General features: G+C 41.6%; 1 long non-coding RNA gene across 1 annotated transcript; it reads left to right on the top strand.

The window, feature by feature from the left end:
- Positions 1-1199: 1199 nt before the first annotated feature.
- LOC124556140 lies at positions 1200-21224 on the top strand. Its single transcript, XR_006968604.1, has 3 exons — positions 1200-1643; positions 3810-3919; positions 17611-21224. It is a non-coding gene; the product is annotated as an uncharacterized LOC124556140 (long non-coding RNA).
- Positions 21225-22105: the final 881 nt, after the last annotated feature.

Here is a 22105-nt window from a genome sequence, read left to right as displayed (position 1 = left end):
ACAAGCGCAAATCAGTTGTGAGGTAGTTTTCGATCATGTAGAGCAATCTGAAACACACTAACCACGAATTGCTGGAAGATTCTATTCGTGCGTATCGAAGTCAGTCTTTCCTGTGGAATATCAAATCCAAGACATATTACGATAATGCAAAAACCGGACAAGTGCGAGTAGGACTCGCGTTGTGAAGGTTCTGTGCAAACTTAATTATGTATAAAGATAGTTTATCTACAGGTTTTGATAAAAGAGTTTTCGAGTATCAAAATATGTGGCATAAATCGCCTTATGTTTTGAATGCATTAACTTAGAAGCTAAAATGTTTCAGTCACCAAGTGATAGTAGACCTTAGTATTTGACATAAATTTCAACTTGATACCTCTACCCGTTTCTGCGGAAAAGGGGTCTTTAACACAAGGACAGACAGACGAACAATAAAGTGATCTGTTTTTATTGATTGAGGTACGGAACCCTAAAAAGGGACGCTGCGCATATTCTCCTTCTTGTTAAATATAAAGCAATTTATCCTGCAGCAAAGAAAGATGTAGTAATACAAAAGATAAATTCACAGAGATGAAAGTACCACAGCGAAAACGAAAAAACTGATTTTAGTGTATCACTCCTCAATGTAAAAGCATCGTCTCGTATGAATATATATAGTAGCTTTCGTGAACTTTTACCGACCTTTGGTCTCTTTCAGATGTGGAATGACTTAAGAAAGTGTCTTAAAAATTACTGTTTCTGAAGACCAACTGCAATCATCCATTTGTGCCGAAATCAAACACCTATGATTTGCATCTGCATTAAGTACAACGATACTTTATGTTTGTAATTTTAAAAAAATGAGCCACCTGCAGCTAAACAAAATATCTCTGCATGTTTCCCACCAATGCAGCCAGCACAGTACGGAAAATTGAAGCTCTTTGCAAAATCGTTGGCGTAGTCACGTTTGGGAGCGGCTGGCAGGGGCGCGACGCTGGGCGTGGCCGCCCACCCTCAGAGGTCAAACAGGACGGCCTTTCTAGAACATTCGGCACGTGTCGGGTCAAAGCGTGGGCGTACGGTGGGCGGCGGCGGGGGTGTGCGCCCGGGCAGGGCAAGGCGGGGGTGACCCAGACGCCCCAGCGGCGCAGGCTCGATCGACTGGGGGCGAGGCGATAAATAGCCGAGCGCCGCCGCCGCACCCCAGTCATCGCAAACCTCCTTCCTCAGTTCGTACCCTCCAGCTGTTCCCGCGACAGCAGTCATTGCAAGCCTTCTTCCTCACATCGTACTTTCCTGCTGTTCCCACCGACAGCAGTCACCGCAAACCTCCTTCCTCACACCGTATCCTCCCACTGTTCCCGCCGACAGCAGGCATCGCTAACCTACTTCGTCACACTGTATCCTCCTGCTGTTCCCGCCGACAGCAGGCATTGCAAACCACTCTTCACATCGTACGCTGAGCTGTTCCCGCCGACAGCTCTCGCACGGCACTCACCAAATTCCTTCTCCCAAGTATCACAGAAAGCCACCACACACACCCATGTAGCGTAAGCCCTTGCCAGATTATTCGCACACCACCACCACCACAGCTGTTCGTGCAGGCGAGCTGACAATGTCGGCTCAGCTTTGACCGCGATGACTCCTCGGACCAGACAACGCCTCGTGTAAGTAGCTCACTTCTGTATGTCAAGCAGTATTTCACACTGTGTGAAATAATGAGTAACGAGATCCTGGCTTTCTGTCTAAATATCTGCGCTGATATTTCGAGACATTTCACTGAGTTTTACACTCGTTAATCTCTTACGAAATTAGAAGATTATAACATTTACTGAAATGTGAAATATCAGCGTTCTTACAAGATTAGAAACCCGAAAACTCTTTTTTAAGTGAATTATGAGTCCAAAGTCGCCTGAAGTCACTACAGAAGATTTACCAGACTTGCTGTACAACATGTTTTTTTCTTAGATGATTGTGGCCGAGCTTTTTTGAGAGAAATATGTTTTAATCCGCATTGCTTAGAAAATAGTGAGAATTTTAATAAACGAAGTCAGTTTCAGAATATCAACTGGGAGGATGGAAGTAAACTATGTAGCTGTAGTTGAATAGAGCTCTCAGAACTAATTCTGTTTTCTGGAATGGTGATATTTTTGGTAAGTTTCGCCGATTTGATAACGTAATTATAAAATATTCCCTTACTATCGAACTGAACAACTCTTAGGGAAATAAACTAAAACCTTGGAAAGGTACATATGTGTTTAAAATACTTTCTTAGGCGCGTTACTGATAAGCTTGTCCCCTACATTTAATTTTTTGGACATATGTTTGTTTGCCATTTTACTGGAAAAAATCAAATTAAAAGTAATCTCGAGCCTCGGAAATCTTACAGATAAAATATAGTTACCTTTGAGATTTCTGTTTAGCGATAATATGTATAATCTTGAAATTTCAAATGTTAAACGTTACATCGATTTTTCCAGTTTCTAGCGCATACCAGCAATGTTAGGTTCAACATTATGTTCCTGCTTAAATGTTGACTTAAAATGCATTACATACAAAAAAGGAGACAAAATCTTGCACGGCTTTCTTCGAAAGAAAGCTCTATTACGATAGGTTTGGACACCTTTAAGAAGAGCAGGATTTATGTTTCTGCACATCTCACGGTAAGATTAACTTATTTCTTGATATCTGATGTCTTTTCATGCCGTATTGTCTACTGTTGCTGCATACATTATTAATAACTGTTACTTATAAAATGTTTACTGTATTACAAGACTTTTTTTATCGGTATAAGATGATGACTCAAGTGCATCAACTAATTCGTCTGTTTTATCTTAGCAGAATAATTTGATGTGGTCTGCCAAGGTGTGACAGAAGCTAACAATATAATCACGTTAATCAGCATAGTATAATTGTATGTCTTACACAGATCTGCACTTTTACGATTTCCTCTTGTCTATGATTCCGTCTCTGCAGTCTTTTAAAGAAGGTAAATATTTGAAGGTCACTACAAAAGTGAATGAGGCAGTGTACGTATGCTGCACTACTGAAAATAGTCCTTGAACTGCACATATCTGTTACGCAAGGTTAAAAAAAAGTAGGTTATTTAAGACTTCCTTTCATGACATCTTGTTAATTGCCAATGGGCTGAAAAATCATGGATATTGTTTATTTTGTATGTATGTATTCTACAAAGTTATCTTCCATAACTCAGGAAAACAGGAAAGACACTAACACTGACAGCTGTGAGGTGTGATGAGCTACTGTTATCGATCGGTGTTGTTATTTTGACCCAAGAAGTTACGTAGGAGGGAGCGATTTTAAGGGCATGCATACATATCACTGTTAATATCTGTGACCTATAAGTTAATAAATCTCAAAAACACAGTAATGGCTACATTAGCCCCTTCCCCTGAGATACACGTGAGCACATTCACTACCACCTCCCTCCCTTCCTCCTCTCCCCCCCCCCCCCAAATCACGATCCGCCACAGACCCTTCCACTCCCTCCCTCCCTCCGCCTTCCGCCGTCAAACACAAACACACACACACACACACACACACACATAATGTAGAGCCAGGGAAAGAAAAAAGCAGTGAGCAGATTACATGACATTAGCTTTTAAACTTCGATTCTGACAGTACCTCCCACTCCCACAGGAAACTAGAAAAACGTTGTTGGTGTGCAGCATAACAGAACTGCAAATGTCATTTTACACTATTACTGATCCACACTGCGTCCGGAAAAAAAACTTTTCAAAATATTCAGTTCCGAGAATATCTTTTTGCTTGCTTAATTGTGATGCGTAAGTTGCATTTTTTGTGTGTTGCAGATCTAACGGACATAAGAGCTATAGCTGACACATCTCCAGCTTCTTACATCGTGCCCTGCTCGAAGCCCTCATAATGGAAATTAATGCCTCAATCGCCAACATCCGCCACGGTAACTGATTTATATGTCTAAATGAAGTGGAAATAATTCTTGTCTAGATATTTCCGTCAGATTATGGGCAAATATGGAATTTTACAGCTGCAGCCATGGACGATGTAAGCGGGGATCTGAGCGGCAACCTGCCCTTGATATATTACTATGTAGTATGTACAAGGATTGTCCCTCCGCCTATTGAAAATATCGATGGCAGGCAATGCAAACCTCGGGACTCCATTTTGCTAAATTTTACAGGGGAAGCAAAACCGGTATCTTAAAAAATACATAAAGTGATAGAGACAAAGTGTGTAACTGTGATGTAGAAGCCCAGTTACTGACAGATTATAGAAATCCATGTACTTTCAAATATATTTTTGATGGTGGAATTACTGGTTACTCGAATTACAATGTTTTCACAGACAGATGGAGTTACGAGGTTTTCACTGCCTACCATCGATATATTTCTTGGATGGCGTTTGAGGTTGCGGAACCAATATCTGACTCTGCAGAAATTCTCGTCTCACCTTCCCAAGTCTGGAGGGATCATAAGAATGTAAAAGTAGTCCCGCTTAGTGTTGAGCGTGCTGTTCACTGTGCAGCACACCTACGCAAAAAACATAAACAGTTCAAATCACACCACAGAAATTAATAAAGAGTCTGTTGATGGAAAGAAGAAAACCATATTCGACATGAGAGAGTTAAACAGTGAAGACATGTCATTTTTCATCTAATACATCAAAATTAAATCTACAAATGATGGCCTTGCTTTACTATCAAGCTCAACTGCACTGAAATAGTTTACCTCATCTAATTTTTAAGCGTATCAGTCATCGAACTAGGAAATAAATTCTATTAAAATTCAAGGAATTTTCGAAGTCAGTGTCTCTTATTATGCGGGCTGCGCCAAGGTGGGGGGGGGGGGGGGAAGGGGAAGGAGTGGTGTGTAGCCAATAAAGCGTTGTGTTCCGGGAGCAGTTGGAGTGGGGGAGGGGGGGGGGCGGAAGGCACCAATTAAATATCGTGGGTCGGGCGTCAGTTACGTTAGCTACACCACTGCTCTGGCCACCCAAGTCGTTACTAGCAAAGAAGTTAGTGACTGGTTCAGGGTTCTGACTCCCTCCTGCAAGCTAGAATGGAGCGGTTCAATCGTTAACGAAGTGACTCCACCTCGCGACCTCGGCAGTTGAGCTGTGGTCGACTTAGAACATAATTAATTACTTAAATTTAGTAACGTTAGCTATTAAACGTAGCAATACCAACGTATTTTCCGTAATGCCCATTACCAAGGAGGCTGGGAGGGGCTTAGTTCACGCCCACCAAAAAAATGTTGAAAAAAGTGTTCGTTATTGGCTGTTGACTTATACCAACAGCACACTTTTTTAAAGACGCACTGATGTGTAAGGGGAGACCATAAACTAAAAATATCTTTTAGAACGCTCTTAGCAACATCAACACACTTTCAGTAACGTGTACTACCAACAGGGAGGTACTTTGTGCCCACTGTAAAAATGCAAATGCAAATTTCGTATTTTGTTGTTGATTTTTACTCGGAACATACTATTTAAGGAGATACTGATGTGTAACTGAGATTCTAAAGCTGAAAATATTGAATGTGACATCCACTGGGGAAATGATATTTATTCCTAAGACATAAATTTTTGAGTTCGCTTTAAATGACGAATTTAAAAGAAAATATGGAGTCTAGTAAAAGAGTTAATTAAGAACCATAAATATATTTTTTCAAAGTCTTAAAATATAAAGTAACTCACGAAATTACAATATTTTCAAACGGTGAGCGTAAAGTACCAGCCGGCCGGAGTGGCCGAGCGGTTCTAGGCGCTACAGTCTGGAACCACATGACCGCTACGGTCGCAGGTTGGAATCCTGCCTCGGACATGGATGTGTGTGACGTCCTTAGGTTAGTTAGGTTTAAGTAGTTCTAAGTTCTAGGGGACTGATGACCTCAGAAGTTAAGTCCCATAGAGCTCAGAGCCATAAGTGCCATTCCCTCCCTCCCCCCCCTCCCCCCCCTCCACACACCCACCCACCCTGCAACCCGTTGGTGTTGCGAGGGTTAACATCTGTATGTCAAAAGATGTGAAAACACTAAAAAAAATACAAACTGTGGTCAACGGAAAAATAATTCAAACAGTAAACTCATATCTTAACATTAAAGTTTTTGACAAAGGAATGCATGTATGTGATGAGACTTTTTACCTTATTTTCAGTGCTTCTTTGACATTTATTGTGGGTCAGTCCATATAAAATCAACGAATGGTGTGGATCTTCACATTTTATATTTCGATAATTTTTTGTACACTGATAGCAGTAGTTCTCTGCAATGAAAATCGCAAATTAAGTTTTTTTGCTCCTTTCATTTCTGAGTCATTAATTTTTAAAATTTCTAAAATTGTGTGATTTTGTCAGGTTTTGAAACCTTAAAACGGTCATATTTCAGAAACTATTTGACTTCCAAATTTAAAATTTCTACCATTTTATCCAGCATCTTGTAAGATTTTTTAATGTGTGCTACTTGACTATTTTCATAAAAAAGCTGAAAATTTCAAGATCAATATGTTTGTTTGTTTTGAAAATAAAAGTCATGCCAGTCATACACATGTGCCAAATTTCATGATGGTATTCCAATGGGAGCATAGAAACTATTAAGTAAGCATCCAGTGTCTAGTCTGTGGGACTTCGGACTTACTCATAAGATGTGAAGCAAACTTGTTTGGCAAGGAAATGTGTGTATGTGATTTGCCTTTTCACGGCCTTTTCAGCGGCTCTTTGATGTTAATTAACTACCAGTTACTGAATTTGTAATCTAGTCGCATTAACTTTATAAACTGCCAAAAGAAAAAGCATCGTTCCCACTAATAATTATCAATGATAGGTTAGCATGTGTTGATAACCTGCTTCGTATAAAACTGTTTCTCAGTAGACTCTAGTTAAGTTACAGATTTGGGCGATGATAATTAACATTCTCACGGCCAAACCTCATCGCTGATTTATGAAGGGTGTATCAAGTAGGCTATGGGCGAAATTTGAGTCTAATTAAATGGGAACTAAATTGAAAAGTTTACATTTCAAATACATTTGTAGTAACTAGGACAATTTTCCTATTGAAGTCAAATGCTTGATGAGACCCATTATTTGATGTGTCACATGGCAGGATGCCATCATGCATTTTTAAGTAATTACTGATAATAATAATTTAGGGTAAAGTGCAACATGAAATCGCACTCGTTTCTGTAGCTTTAATCGTACTAAACATTGGTTTATTCTGCTGGAATCGTCTCGCGAGGTGCTAGTTTAATAGGCCTATATACGTTCACTCTGTATCTTACAAGTTTCAGACTTACGACTATACCACATAGTTATAATTTAGTCTTCGTTTAGAAGAGACGCAGGTTTTTGCCATGACGGCTGGATTTCACATCGCTGGGGAAAGCAGTGTCTTTTATAAATCAACGTTCGCCAACTGGGCTCATGTATACTGGTAGCCCCACTTGCCTCGTGACGTAGTGCAGCATCCGTTTGAGGCCCCAGCAATGGATAGCCGCGTTACGCCCACGATCTGCTGCGCCGAGCTGACACGCGTGCTCACATACGTCCGGCTGTCTCTGACACGTCGCATACAGCTTAAGAAAATTTTTGTTCAGGCCCAGTAACCTATCAGTTATGCCTATGTTATGATCTGAAGTGTCTATCCGAAAATTTCAGGAGGTAAAATATGCTGCAGGCATTCCACAACTACCAATTAAGTGTGGCGTGGCATTGCAACTGGTTGCTTACGTTTTTAGTATCTGCAAATTTTCTCATTCAGTTTGTTACACTGTTGAGTTGTACCTTGAGTTACAATCGTAGTCTTTTTAAAAAGATAGTGAGAAGTTAGTTGTTGACCTCTAGGTCACTTGTCTCTGATACATAACGACTTGTTATAACATTGCCACATTACATTACGAGTAGAGATCAGCTGTTTGTACACAGCGTTTATATAAGCCTTTCTCTTACCTGCTTCTGTGAATAGCATCTGAGTTTTTATTTATGTTGCGTAGTGTTTTGAGCTTTTCATAAGTGGTTGTGTGGTTTTCGATCATTAGTCGACCTTTTAGAGTCGTGAGAACAAGAAGTAGCGCGACAGCAAAAGCTAGATTGCGTGTAACAACTGCTTACATTAGTGTTACATTCCTTGTTGTATAGACAAATGTTGGGTGAAGATGGACAGGGATTGCGTATGATACGTACGGATGCAACAATCAGTGCCCGGAAGCATTAGGAAGCTGCGCTGGTCACGGTCGACAGGCTTCAGGAAGCTGCAATGGGCTGCAATGGCACTGAGGCACCCGGCACGAAAGCATCGGCTGGGATACCTGATACCGAAGCGCCTTCCGAAACGCTCGACCTGGCCGTCCACATTCGCCTGAGTGTGAATGGCGAAGAGTGGCGAGGTCGCGAATCGTTCGGAACGCATCGTCTGTTGGGAATGGAACCGCATCTTCTTGAAAAGTCTGAACAAATACAGCGGGTGGCTTTACTGGTCAGTGAGAGCTCCTCTCTGTTTTCTTGTTAGGGGCTCTCCTCCAAGATGCTGGTAGCTACTGAGTGCGCTGGATGCATCCGACTCCAAATCGTGGCTCATGATGACATGAATAACTCCTGCTGCCTGGATTCGGAGGCCGTGCTCAGTCCCTACAGGAAGCTGATTGCGCGGGGTGGAAGCTCTAGTAGCGTTTTGCAGGGTCGCTCCCAGAACCGATAGCAGTCGTTTGGATTGGAGCCGAATAGAAAGCTTAAACCAGAAGCTCAGACGATTCTGTGACTATCTTTGACGCAGATCCTCGACCTCCCTTATAAGGGGGAAAACTGTAGGACGCTTCTTAATATACCAGCGTGCAGAATTCACAGGCAGGCGCTATTAAGATGGCAGTGTCTCTTCATCTACTGTCTGCAAGCCACTATACGGTGTGTGGTGGAGGATACTTCTGGTACCACTATCTGCCGCTGTTAACAGTAACGTTCCTACCACACTTCATCGGGGTTCTCCTGAAATTACTTTTACGTCTGTTGATTCTGTCCCGTTAAGAACGATATGTTGAGTTGTATCTGGAAGGAAGTCTTGAACCCAGTCGCAAATATGGTCCGATACTCGGCAAACTGGTATTTTTTTTCACTAAACGGCAGTGCGGGACGGTGTCAAATGCCTACCTGAAGTCAAAGAATACGGCATTAATCTGAGCGCTGATGTCTACAATGTTCTGAATCTCGTGGCAGAACAGAGAGAGCTGAGGTTCACAAGATCTCTCTTTGCACAATCGTTGTTTGATTTTACAGAGGAGATTTTCGTCGTCCAAAAATGTCATAACGGGGGCATTGAAGATTTTGCATAACTGTACAACATACTAACGTCAACGATATAGGCCTATAATTATGTAGATCCGTCCTACGACCCGTCTTGAGAACGAGAATAACCTGTGGTTTATCCAATCACTAGGTCCGCTTTATTGCTCCAGCGCTCCATAGTAAACTGCAAGGACGGGAGCAAGTTCTTTCGCATAATCTCTGTAGAATTATATGGTGCAGATGGAGATGACTTTCCACTACGAAGCTAATGTAGTTGTATTTGTATTCCGCGACCCCCTATCTTAATATCTGCCTTTATGGCGTTTGTGCTATGATTACAATTTCTCGCAGTAACAGTTTCGGAAGCCAGTATGGTCACTGAGGGACTGAACAGATGATTTTGATCCACTTACTGAGATTATGTAAGCCAAAACTTCTTAGGGTTTTAACTCAGATCCGTTAACCAATTTTAATTTCAACTTCATTGAACGTTTCCCTTATTACTGTCCTTTCGCTCTTTTTCACTTTGCTCACCTTTTACTTGTCGGCTACGTTTGGACTTCGCTTGAACCTATAATGAAGCTACCTAGCTCCATTTTGCTTCGGCAGAAACTTTCTAACACTGCCATTGAACCACGGTGGGTCTTTCCCATCTCCTAAAATCTTGCTCGGATCATAGTTCTGTAATGCGTACTGGACGATGCTTCTGACTTTTATCCATTTGCGCTTTATATCTACGTCCTTAGAACTGAATATTTGATGCTGACTATTCAGGTACTCTGTAGTTTGTTTCCTGACACTCTTTCTGAGCAAAAAGACGCTGACGGGAGAAAATCGCAACACCAAGAAGGAGTTGTGCGACATATACAGAAGTTGGTAGGGCTGTTTCTACACCTGACAGATAATTTCCATTCAGATTTTGCGCCAATCGCATAAGAGTAGTGCTAATAGCGCCACTTCGAGGATGCAAATGAGGTTTGCTGTAAGTACTGGGTGTTGTGAGTTGACGTTTATCAAGAATTCCTTTAAGGCGACGAACACGCCATTGTCAACACCTCACTGAGGTGGTGTAATACAGATACAAGAAGCTGAATATTCTTTCTGCGATACTGCAGAAAGACGTGGCAGGAATGTAGCCACTGTACGTGATTGCTGATAGCGGTGTTCACGAGAATGTACGGTCGCAAGAAGACCGGGCTGCTGACAGCTACGTAGCGCTACCGAGAGGGAAGACCGTCGTGTTCGGCGTATAACTTTAGCTCACTATACTGCATCCTCAGTAGCAGTTGTCACCATAGTGACACAACGAACTGTTACAAATCGGTTATTTCAAGGACAGTCCCGAGGCAGATGCCCTGTAGCGTGCGTTCCACTGATCCCAAACCACTGCCATTTGCGACTCCAGCGATGTCAAGAGAGAGCTCATTGCAGGGCAGGCTGGAGATCTGTTGTGTTTCTCGATGAAAGCTGGTTCTGCCTCGGTGCCAGAAAAGGCTGCGTCTTGGTTAGAAGAAAGCCATTTGAGGGCCTGCAACAAACCTCTCTGTGTGATAGACGTATTGAACCTACGCCTGAAGTTATGGTCTGGGGTACGATTTCATATGACAGCAGGAACACTCTCGTGGTTATCCCCACGCACCGTGACTGCAAATTTGTAAGTCAGTCTGTTGATGTGGCCTATTGTGCTGCCATTCACGAACATCAGTCCGGGGGGCGTTTTCCAACAGGATAATACGCACCCACATACCGCTGTTGTAACCAAACATGCTCTACAGAGTGTCGACATGTTGCCTTGGCCTACTCGATCACCAGGTCTGTCTCCAATCTAGTACGTATTGGACATCATCAGACGCCTACTCCAGCGTCATCCACAAACCGACCGACTAGTGCAACAGTCATGGAACTGCATCCCACTAACTGACATCCGGCACCTTTACAACACAATGCATGCAACATTCTGGCAGTTACACTGGTTATTAATATACCAGCATTTTACATTCTCAATGGCTTATCTCGCGCTTACGTTAACCTGTGAGCTTGCAATGTTAATCTCTTAAATATGTCACGTGGGAAAATGTATTCCCGAAATATGTACTCTACATTAATTATTGTTCGGTGTTCCGATTTTTTTTGCGTTAGTGCATTTTCCTACCCTTCTTAACATTCTTTTAATCATTGATGCCACCACAGTCTTATGATCACTGAATCCCTGGTCGACGTTAACTACTTCGAAAGGTCAGATCTATTAGTTTGGTTCAAATGGCTCTGAGCACTATGGGACTTAACATCTATGGTCATCAGTCCCCTAGAACTTAGAACTACTTAAACCTAACTAACCTAAGGACATCACACAACACCCAGTCATCGGATCTATTAGTTTCTAGGTGGTCTGAGACATTGACCAGACGCGTTGGTTCTTTAACTACCTGCTCTAAATGATTATCGTACAAGACATTTAGATTAATGTCACAAGAATTCCAGTCTCTAACACCAGTTACGATCGTATGATTCCCCAACTCTAAATCTGGCAAGCTCCTTCTATTATAGTAATTTTATCGGGAAACTATTCTGCACAGCTCTTCCCAGGCGGCCCATAACAGCATCAGATTACCATGTTTGACCATATGTGGTACTTGAATCACCCAAATTGTTTCAAACTCGGAATACGTCATAATCTCGCTAGATATTATCTAATTTTCTAATGTAATAAATATATCGTCATTAAGGTGACAAACCTATCCTTCCCGTAAATATTTGAATCTGTATTTAGGATTTCGTTGCTATCCATTTCTGGTTTAAACCAACTTGCTGTTTCCAATACTGTCTGGGCACTATTACTTTTAATAGCGATACTAATTCTGGGACCTCAACAGGGATGCTCCTGCAGTTTACCAATTGCATATAAACCTTTTAAATTTCCGATGTGCGAGTACGAACATTCGTTGACAATAATGTGCCTGATCTTTCTTCAGTTTCGGCAGACAATTCGCCACTGATCCCAAGGGGGCTTCCTCTAGCTAAATAATTCTTATCTGCGAGCCACACGTACTCTGCTACCCTAGTTACCTCTTACTGTGTGGGGGTGGGGGGCTAGAATGCTCCACCCCACACATGTACAAATGACGTGTCTTTGTATGTTTCTTAGGATAGAGAAATCCGTCCAAAAGCCTGGTAAATTACATTTTAATTTCAGAGAGGGTAGACTATCAGCCCCATTATTTACAGAGAAAGAGAATTTAATACAGTATTAGTTAACTACAGGAGCGTCCCAAAAACTGGTCTCTCTTATAAACAGTAATAATTCCCACATAGTACAGGGACTAAAAAGCTGGCTGAAACCAGGTGTTAATAGCAGTGAAATTCTAAATTCCAACTGCAATACACACTGATGAGCTAAAACATTATGACCTCTGTCCACCGCGAAATTGAATGACTCTTGGTGGGGTTGTAGGCATGCGATGCGTCAAGAAAAGTATATAACTGGAGCGGAGACTAATGGGGAAACATTGTGAGATGACAACAAAAATACTAGAAGTTCATAAATGGCTACCATCAACTGATTTAGTAGGCAATGCCTTCAAGTAAAATACTGTACCCAGTGGACAAGCAGGTTGAACTTATTCAGAAGCTGATGTGCTGGGGAATCAATGTAGCGATGTCGCAGTGTGCAAATGGGGAAATCCACTGACATAAGCGACTTTGACGAGGGCTAGATTTTTATAGCGCCTCAGGTCAAGCATTTTGGAAACGGCAAAGATAGTCTGCTGTTCATATGCTTCTGTGATGATCATATATGGAAAGTGTTTGAAGGATGGTGAAACCATGAATAGGCGACAAAGGATTGAATGTCTACACTTCTTGACAGAATGCGGAATTATTGCGCCCCACCTTTGAAGCCAGAAAGAATACTAATAGATCCACCAATTCATTATGGTTGATATCTTCTGGTGATTTACTGGAGACTGTCTTCCAACTGTGACTATCATCATCATCATCTTCTTCTTCTCAATCGTAATCTCCACATTCCTCGTTGTAATCCTCCCCTTATTCTCATTCACCTTTTGCTTTTATAAATATATCACGTTTTATGTCTTTATCTGTCTCCTTTCGGAATAGCTGTACCAATTGCGGAAAAGCAGGTCTAACGGGAAATTGAAGTGCACCTAAAAGTGTACCAAATTACTCTCAAACTGTTATCAGTTTGCCCCAAAAGTGTGTCATCCTGCTCCAAAGTGTGTCAAATTACTCCCAAATGAATCAACTTACCCATCAAACTGTACCAGCGTAGCCGGCCGCGGTGGACGAGCGGATCTAGGCGCTTCAGTCCGGAACCGCGCGACTGCTACGGTCGCAGGTTCGAATCCTGCCTCGGGCATGGATGTGTGTGATGTCCTTAGGTTAGGTGTGTTTAAGTAGTTCTAAGTTCTAGGGGACTAATGACCTCAGATGTTAAGTCCCATAGTGCTCAGAATCATCATCAATCATTTGTACCAACGTAGCGGGTTGTGTACGTGCATTAGACACCTACAGCTAATGCTTAATGCCTTACACACAAAGCATAATGCCTCTAGACAACAATATTATAATATGTTACAGACTGCAGTTTCTTCCCCCCCCCCTCCCCCCCCCCCCCCCCCCCCCCCCCCAGTAAGTGCCATCCATCTAGTGTTAGAATACTATTAAAGAACCAGTGACACCTGACGCTTAAAGCCTAACTTCAAATATATGAAACTGTGTGCACATACATACCTCTCGTACAATATTAAAAAAAAAAAAGACTCGAGGGTCAAAAATATGCATTATTCCATTCCATCAGGAAGGTGTTATACTCAAAAACGTTCTTGATATGAAGCCCACCAATACATTCATTTCTTACAAGAGAGACTCTGCTGATGACTGAATGTCAGACCCTTTGCACTAAACAAATGAGTGGGAGGATGTTTCCTGGAGATGACTGCATATACAGGGTGAGTCACCTAACGTTACCGCTGGATATATTTCGTAAACCACATCAAATACTGACGAACCGATTCCACAGACCGAACGTGAGGAGAGGGGCTAGTGTAATTGTTTAATGCAAACCATACAAAAATGCACGGAAGTATGTTTTTTAACACAAACCTACGTTTTTTTAAAAAATGAAACCACGTTAGTTTTGTTAGCACATCTGAATATATAAACAAATACGTAATCAGTGCCGTTTGTTGCATTGTAAAATGTTAATTACATCCGGAGATATTGTAACCTAAAGTTGACGCTTGAAACCTCCGACGTTCAGTTGCGTGTTGTAACAAACACGGGCCACGGTCGGCGAGCAGCATCTGCAGCGACATGTTTACGATGACGACCGTGTTTACGAGTGTGGCTGTAGTGCACTGTTGTGGTTTGGTCTAGCTGTCACAGTGTCCGCATGGAGAGCTTGCTACTATTGTTATTCTGCATTCGTCTCCGCACGCAGACCAACTGTAGTACACCGTGTTACCAGACGTCTGTGATAGTGTAGTGTTGTCGGAACTGTGACCATGGTGTACTCGAACTCTGAAAAGGCGGAGATGATACTCATCTATGGCGAGTGTCGACGAAATGCAGCTGAAGCCTGCAGGGTGTATGCAGAACGGTACCCGGACAGAGAGCATCCAACGTGCCGCACATTGCAAAACATCTACCGCTAACTGTATGCAACAGGTATGGTCGTAGCACGCAAACGGGTCCGTAACAGACCCGTCACAGGAGAAGCGGGTGCAGTTGGTGTGTTAGCTGCTGTTGCCATGAACCCACACGAGTACACGGGACACTGCGAGAGTCGGCGGACTGAGTCAAAGTAGTGCCATGCGCATACTGCATCGTCACCGCTTTCACCCGTTTCATGTGTCGCTATATCAGCAATTACATGGTGATGACTTTAATCATCGAGTGCAATCCTGTCAATGGGCATTAACAGAGAATGCGTTGCAGTTCTACCTGTTTGCCGATTAAGCGGGTTTCACAAACCACGGGGCAGTGAATCTACGGAACATGCATTACTGGTCCGTGGACAATCCTCGCTGGCTCAGACAGGTAGAGCGTCAGCGACTGTGGACTGTAAATGTATGGTGCGGAATCATTGGCGACCACCTCATTGGTTCTCACTTTATTGCAGGGGCCCAAACAGCTGCAACATACATCGCGTTTCTACAGAATGATCTGCCAACGTTGCTCGAAAATGTCCCACTGGAAACGCGTCGACGTATGTGGTATCAGTATGATGGTGCACCTGTGCATTCCGCAATTAACACTAGGCTGACCCTTGACAGGATGTTCGACGGGCGTTTCACAGGACGTGGAGGACGCATAAATTGGCCAGCCCGTTCTCCTGATCTTACACCTCTGGACTTCTTTCTGTGGGGTACGTTAAAGGAGAATGTGTACCATGATGTGCCTACAACCCCAGAGGATATGAAACAACGTATTGTGGCAGCCTGCGGTGACATTACACCAGATGTACTGCGGCGTGTACGACATTCATTACGCCAGAGATTGCAATTGTGTGCAGCAAATGATGGCCACCACATTGAACATCTATTGGCCTGACATGTCGGGACATATTCTATTCCACACCGTAATTGAAAACGGAAACCACGTGTGTACGTGTATCTCACCCCTCATGGTAATGTACATGTGCGTCAGTGAAAGACCAATAAAAAGGTGTTAGCACGTGGACGTAATGTGCTGTTCCAGTCTCTTCTGTACCTAAGGTCCATCACCGTTCCCTTTGGATCCCTACGTAATTCGGTGCTCTCCGATACACACGATCGAACAGCGGAGGAGTGGTACTCAAGCGTCAACTTTAGGTTACAATATCTCCGGATGTAATTAACATTTTACAGTGCAACAAACGTCACTGATTACGTATTTGTTTATATGTTCAGATGTGCTAACAAAACTAGCGGGGTTCCATTTAAAAAAACGTAGGTTTGTGTTAAAAAACATACTTCCGTGCATTTTTTTATGGTTTGTATTAACCAATTACACTAGCCCCTCTCCTCACGTTCGGTCTGTGGGATCGACTCGTCAGTATTTGATGTGGTTTACGAAATATATCCAGCGGTAATATTAGGTGACTCACCCTGTATATGTGCTACAGTCTCCTAGTGTGGGCATACTAGATTGACTGTCCCATGCAATATGAAAGCTATTTTACTTGTATTTTCCTTTAATTTCCCATCGCTTTCAGACTGAGCCATGTGTGCTGTCATGTCATAGAGGAGGACTTATCTCAACCAGATCAAATGGTTCAAATGGCTTTGAGTACTATGGGACTTAACATCTGAGGTCACCAGTCCCCTAGAACGTAGAACTACTTAAACCTAACTAACCTAAGGACATCACACACATCCATGCCTGAGGCAGGATTCCAACCTGCAACCGTAGCGGTCGCGCGGTTCCAGACTGTAGCGCCTAGAACTGCTCGGCCACCCCGGAAGGCTCAACCAGATCCAAGTGGCCCAGTGGTGTGACAGAAGGGAAGGGAGAGGTAAAAAAGTATTGTGGTAAGGTAGAAGGTTCTATGAAATATCTGTCAAACATAAATTATCCTAATTATGATGAGGAGGGTGACAGCAAGGTAATAAGTATCAGTGATAAGGATGATAAATTATAGCAATGAGGAAAAGGATAGCCCTGACTGGCTAATAAATTATAGCAATAAAGATGGGGAACCCAGATGCCTCAGCCAATATGAGAAAATACCACCATTTATGCGTTACCCGATTGGCCTAGATGAATGGCCCAGAGGGGAGGGATGACACTGAAAGTAACAGGTGGGGGAGAGGGTAGTAAATCATTGAGCTCGAATTCTTTTTGCTCCAATACAGCTGTGGCCTCAGTGCTAAATAATGCAAATAGCTGTACGTCTTCTGCACTATAAGCCCCACGACACAGATCGGTGCGACTCCACGACCTTCAGAAGGTGTCTGATGACGTCACGACCTGACTATTGCGTAGATATGTATAAACAGTTCGACTTGCTGAACCTGTTTAGATTTGAAACTAGTATCTGAGTGTTTATAGCCTCTGATGATGTCTCCAGTGTTAGGAGAAGAACCACTGGGCACAGAAATGTGTCGATGCAGCGAAAATTATCAAGGATAGCTTTTAATTTTCTAAAATTACTTTCCAGTTTTTGAGACACGTAGCTTTCGTGATACTTTTTCTCTGAAAGTTGGCTGAGAAATTTGGAAATTGAAGTCTGTAAAAATATAAATGCATTTAGTAATGTGTTATTTGGTGGCTGTGGGGGTGGGGCTTCTATACAAATCCCCCTACTCATGACATTATTTCATAGTTATTCCACCGTCTCTAACAAAAAGTTTGTCGTATTTCAGCCACAGGGGGGAGGCTGGAGAGGTGACGCTGAGCTACAGGGCGTGTGGCGGCGGTGGTGGCAGCGACGTAGCAGCCGGCAGCCAGCAGCCACAGGAGCCGCCGCTGCACGCCGTCCTCATTCGTTGTTTTGTCCCAGCGCTGTACATACAATCTGACACTCACAACGGCAACAACTCTAGTGTTAAATAAATACCTCTTACCTGCCGTAAGTAAGCTTATTCGCGTAGACTAAACTTGCGTTCTTGCTGTCAACACTGCTGTGTGCTTTATTGGAATTTTTTATCAATGTTGTTGGTGGTGTTAATTGGTGTTTTTTCGATGTCCATGTGCATTTCGTGTAAATATTGTCTACTTAAATCAGTGTAATGAAGAAACAAATGACGGTAACGAATTTGCTCAACGAGCGGCTCTCCGACTCAGTGCGCCGTCAACGATTCCTCTACCGAAGACTCGAGGGGCGGCATTCAGCTCGTCGTGACATCCGGAGTCCCTGTTTCTGTGTGCCGGCAGAACTACACCCCTCTTCGGCCTCTCTCTTTCTCTTTTTAGTGAGCGCTAATTAGCAGTTAATGACAATGACTTTCTCCAATTTCTCACATAACAATTTCGCTAAATAGTTTAGTACCACTGATAACCTTACAGAGTCATAAATGCTACCCACACGTCCTCACTTTTCCTCTACTCTAAGCTATGGCTTTTTGTTGACTGCTTGATTTCGCCCTCTTTTTCTGCTGTCGCATTTCAGAGCTTCGCTTACGAGGTGTGCCGGCCACACCCCATTTCCGGCCAAAGCGAGACGTTGTGAACACCAACAGGATTACCTTGCTATAAAGTTCATTACATCCTTTCTGTCCATCAGTTGGGCTCATATGTATCAGTATTAAAGCGTCAGATATGTTGAAACACCTTTGATAACAACACAGGCTGTGTCAGTGCTATCGTTACCAAAGTTAGTTTTTAAGATTAGTGATAAGTCTATTCTCAGGCATTTTAATGTAATATTCGGTCATGTGATTGTCATCGGTTTATTTGTAGTTAGGTTATGGTGTTAGGAATAGTCCAAAAATTAAATATTTATCCTCCAAATGAGCAGCATTCACAATTAGAGGTGCCTACTCCTACGGAACTCTGTCGCGTCGTTTCACCCATCGTCACTCATTTCCTCTCCAATTCATCACCACGCTGTTTTTTTTTCCGTGGGTAGTCACGAGCGGCGCTGTTCGCCAGCTGGTGAACGTTGTGTGCGCTCTGCCTATTGTTCTGCCCGCAGTAGTCAAGTAGTCACCAGTGTCATTATCATTCAGCGAGTCAAATAAGTTATGTCCTTCTCCCTTCTCTTATCATATGTACATCTCGTTCCCGATCCTTCACGAAGTCTTCCATTTCGTAATAGCTGCGGCACGTGCTGCTCGTGACATGAAGACTGTTCTGTGACTGTATCTCTATAACCAACTGTACCACGCAACTGCAACATTTCATCCACCTCAGTCTTTAGACAGCCACGACAGCAGCAGTTGTTCCCAATTGTAAATAGTTTCCCGTTCCACATCCATAGTAGCTGACAATTCTGCCCTTCAGATCTCGCGTTGACCGAGTTGTCACTTATTGTGGGATTTCAGAGAATTTTATTTATATGAGGCGAAATTAGTTTGTGTGTCTTATTGATGTAAAAAACGATGTTAGTGGCACTCCAGAATGTCGCTTTTGCCTCAGTTTCTTACACGGTTTGCAATCTTTTCACGCTGAATAATGAGCTCTTTCAGTTCTTACACATTTTTAGGATATTATGTAGCTGAGGTTACTTGAGCAGCTTAGTGACGAAATCCATAATTTTATTTATGCATTCCTAGTGCTTGTGCAGTAAGTGTAAAGTAAAAGAAGTTTTCGGGTAAGAAATCCACCTTCAGTCATAAAACAGGCCCATAAGTATGACTGAAGGTGGCTATCTCACACCAAAACTTCTTTTTGTAAAAACCCATGTTCGTTTTCCCCAAAAATAGGTTGACTTTGATACTGCCATAATATTTTTAATGCTCCAAACGATTGATGATGTTTAATTATAGTGTTCATTTTTCCTTTTGTCGATTCCCTTGTTTGAGTACTAAAACTTAAATCCAACCATAAGAAACTGAATTATACGTTCCACTATCGCGACCTCTTCATAAACCGACTGCCAAATTATACGTTATGGCTTGTTTTCATATGTCTTCCACAACCACGAAGTTTTCAGACTTTCATGCTGATACTTAGGCGACTGTTGCTTTGTGTAATCTCTTACACTTACAGCGCCTGTGTTCATGCGTCGAGTGCTTACAGATCCAGGGCATTAAAGTACAAATCACTGGACTTCGTCTCTTGCGTTCATAGTAATCAACCGTAGTCTCAATTTCAGTTCAAAATTCCCTGTTGTTGGATCTTTGGCCGTAAGGCTTCATTTTACTTGGGTTGGGGAAGCACTGTCCGCTTCTTTCATCTACAGCAAAATTTTATTTCCTACATATACTCTGTTCGCATTTCATTAAATGTCTGTTTATGTTGTACATGTTTTATATAAAATAACTGATGTTTATTTTGACGGCAGTAAGTCATGCTTCACTTAATATAGTATTTGCCCTTAGTTAGGAATAGCTGTAAATCTAAATGCGACAGCTGGAAATTCACACAGAACTCAAATGCCGTTCTTATGTCCACTGATCACCCTGACATCGCACGCGGTGACTCCGGTATTGTGCTTATGCACAGTTTAATTTTACGCACACACCATCTGTTTGTGATACGCTATAAGTCATTTCTTCCTTCCCTTGCCCACTGTACAAAAGGTGTATTTCTAGTTCGTAACGAGACTTGCGATGAATGCATTGCGTTATTTTTTAACTGACAGGGTAATAAAACCTTAGCTGCAAGCTTCAAGCCTGTTAATCGCCAGTGACAATGAGTGACAATGTGTTTTTTTTTAATGTCTCCTTTCAAGTCTGCTTTGAAAACGGTGCTCGTTATATTTAAATGTTGTTTGTGTTTTTATTATCTAGAGGTATGAAATCTAAATTTCCGAAATATAAACGGCACACCTTTATGTATAACTGACTTTCATTTATTGTAATGTTGTTTTGAACATGAATAGTAAGAAAATTTCCAAAATTTGGTTCTTAAAACTAATTACTTTTTGACACTCAGTAGGAGATTGTTTCACAAACTGACAAGGGATTACGTTTTTCTTGATTAATAATTTGATTAATTTTTCATCTCATGCAAGAAGATGGGTGCAGATTTTAATTGCAAGTAGTTCAAGTGATAGTTCCTTATTACTGTGGCAGAGACGGTTAAGTATGAGGAAAAGCTGTCACTGTCTTGTGTGACACTTATTTTAACATTAATCAGATCTAATTAGTTGCATATATATCTTTTTACTGCTTACTACATAGTTGAATAGCTCTTTGAATTCTGATTCGCAGTTAGAGAACATTTTTTGTCGTTGTTGCTAGTAGAATGGTAGAATATCATTGCTTTACAGTAACACATGGTGAGACTGTTATGTTTAGCTCTCGAGTGCATTAGTATAAATTGACATAGCTGTATGTCTGGTCACAAATAAAGTTACTTACTTTGTCATTAATTTGTGTTTGATGTAGTAAATAATGTTTAAAGCACTAAACCTTGTTAAATCCAAAACAGTCTCCTGCCACTATCCTTTGTTAAGGAGAATACGTATATCTAAACAATTATCTGGAGGCCATTTATTATTTAGTGATGTAATATATGTGAAAAAACTATGAACCGAAAATTACGACGATTTTGTAAATAGCGTGAAAAATATTGATGAAAAATAGTGAGTAATGAACGATCGGTATTTAGTTTATAGGAACAGAAAACAGATAGCTACAGTCTTCTACTTGAAAATAGTTAAGGTGGTATTCTTGGGACAATTGCTAACGAAATTATTTTGTTAAAAATTTAAGGAGACAAAGCAGTAACTTTTCCGTGAGAGCAAAGTTGAAGTTTAAGGTGTTTTTCCTAGTATGGTAGTTATTCATCATTTTAAACTGAACCTGATTTAAACTAACATTTAGTTTCCTTAGTTTGAATAACGGAATCTTATGAGTATCATGTTTCACCATACTTGGAGTTCAGTTTGTTATACTAACATTAATCAATCAAAATTTTAGTTGGCTTAATACAATATGAGTTTATGCAACATCCCATTGGACCTAATAGAGATATCCTTGAAGTGAAAAACTTAGTTTGTAATTAACTTAGTGAGAAATCTATTTTATTTATATTCACATTTTCTATTTTAAAAATTATTTAAATTGAATCATTACATAACTGCATAAATTGCCATCTGTTCCTTTGTGAAAACATGATTTCACTGAGTAAGTCTACGTTGTTTAAATAGTTGTTAGATTTGTCTACTGTGATATTATGTACTTACTATCCTGTTTATCTGTGCATATGTGGTTACAGTTATTACAGATATGTTCTTTGTTATATGTGGCA

Source organism: Schistocerca americana, chromosome X (genome assembly GCF_021461395.2).
Source record: "Schistocerca americana isolate TAMUIC-IGC-003095 chromosome X, iqSchAmer2.1, whole genome shotgun sequence".
Lineage (NCBI taxonomy): Eukaryota > Metazoa > Arthropoda > Insecta > Orthoptera > Acrididae > Schistocerca > Schistocerca americana.
The sequence above is the reverse complement of the archived record's forward strand: the minus strand, read 5'-3'. Positions and strand labels throughout refer to the sequence as shown.